General features: G+C 36.2%; 1 non-coding gene across 1 annotated transcript; it reads right to left on the bottom strand.

Annotated features, from left to right (window-relative positions):
* Positions 1 to 1675: 1675 nt before the first annotated feature.
* On the bottom strand, positions 1676 to 1747 carry Trnaa-cgc (transfer RNA alanine (anticodon CGC)). The gene has a single exon. It is a non-coding gene; the product is annotated as a tRNA-Ala (tRNA).
* Positions 1748 to 2018: the final 271 nt, after the last annotated feature.

Raw genomic sequence — 2018 nt, 5'->3', positions numbered from 1 at the left:
TTTTTTATACGGTGCACCGTTTCCGAGATAGAGGGGGGAGAGCGCGCGGTCACTGCACCTCTTCAAAAATTTTTTTTTCGTCTAACCTATCCGTGATGGTTTTCTATGGATAGGCCATTAAAAATACGTCATGGTTCCTAAAACCATTTTTCGTCAAAATCAATTGTTTGAAAGATAGACACTTCCAAAGTGGAAAAATGAGGTCTATCGAATGTGTCCTGCCCTCTAACTTTTAAAATAAGTGAGTAAGAAAACTAAAAAAAATATATGCTGTAGATTTTAATGGAAACTTTCAAACAAAATTGGTTTGAACGAGATATCATAATTAGTTTTTAAGAATTGATACATTTAAAAAAACACATTGTTTGTACACGTGGTGGTGCAGATGAATAATACTTTGCGGCGCTCGTACGCCAAAAACTATTGATTTTATGAAAAAGTTATCAATACATAAATTGTAGGAATTTTTTTCTAGTTTAATTTTGTAGATAAATATTTTTTCGTAAAATGCGTCGGAACAGAGATATTAATAAAAAACCGTTTACAAACAATGTGTGTTGTACAAACAGGTTTGTTTCCGTAGGTTCCTGTTTCTGATGTTATATGTGTTATGTTATATGTTCCACCGTGTCCTCCGGGCGGTCTTCGCAGTGATGACACCCGGGCGTTTCCTCCCGCCCAATCAAAAACAGGATCCTACCGAAATTCCTGTGTCCGGTAAGCACCTGCGTCAGGCGGTAGGTGAGGACGCCATGGCGCCTCTCTAGCCACTCCTCAAACAGGGGACTTACCTCTGCAATGACAGCGAGCCCAGCCCTCGGTTGCGACAGGCGTTGCTACACAACACACATTTTTTGTACACGTGGTGGTGCAGATAAATAATACTTTGCGGCGCTCGTACGCCAAAAACTATTGATTTTATGAAAAAGTTATCAATACATAAATTGTAGGAAATTTTTTCTAGTTTAATTTTGTAGATAAATATTTTTTCGTAAAATGCGTCGGAACGGAGATACTAATAAAAAACCGTTTTTAGGCGCCATTTTTTCAATATGGCGGCGCGAGCGGCGGTTGTACGAGGTGGCAAAGTTGAAATTCGAAAAGAGCATACCCAAATCTATAAATTCACCAATTTTCAAAACTCCCGGAAAACTTTCCAGGTAAAACTACCAAATGACTGGACTATTACCGATTAATTAATAATAATCCTTGACTTATATAGTCTTGGTGTATAGTAACACTGTAACCACGAATAATACCTACAACAGCACAGACTCAATCAATGGAACATTAAATTATTCAATACCTAGACAATATCAGATTACTATTGAATGGTAGCCGGGAGCCAGTTAAGCCTGTTTACCTAACCCCACACACTGGCCTACCGACGCCAATTAGGACACTAATTAATGCGGTCATTTGATTACAAACTACACCAGTAAACATCTTGTAACTTTGTAACCGTCTAGACTACAACTTCAGACTTAAATTTGTTTTAAGCTAATTCTAGATTAGTCCTAATTCCATGAAATACTAGAACTTGTGCGAACAATTCGTTATAATTAGAAATTGTAGTTTTTGATTAATTTAGGAAAGTTTAAGCTAAAGAAATGTCGAAAATAATCGAAAACATAAATTCAAAATGAAAAGTTGAAATACAAAAAGTATTTTGATGTGGAGATGCTGGGATTTGAACCCAGGACTTTCAGCATGCGAAGCAGACACTCTACCACTGAGTTACATCCCCGGTGAAAATAGTGCTGAAATAGTAGACCTATACCTAAACTACAAACTATTAAAACGATAGTTTAATAATAAAAAGTTAAAGAAGAAAATAAAATAAGTTACAGAGAGAGATCTAGATCTATGTTTCTAGAAAATAACCGTAATTCTTCTTCATCGCCTATTTAAGAACAAAGAAGAAGAAATACTAGGATGGCAGAGACTGACAAGTAGTTACATATTAGGTGCCAGTATAGGAAAAACATTGTTCTTCTTTCACTCATTTTGTGAAAAAA

The sequence above is a fragment of the Spodoptera frugiperda genome, chromosome 26 (genome assembly GCF_023101765.2).
Source record: "Spodoptera frugiperda isolate SF20-4 chromosome 26, AGI-APGP_CSIRO_Sfru_2.0, whole genome shotgun sequence".
NCBI lineage: Eukaryota > Metazoa > Arthropoda > Insecta > Lepidoptera > Noctuidae > Spodoptera > Spodoptera frugiperda.
This window is presented reverse-complemented; position numbering and strand designations above follow the sequence as displayed.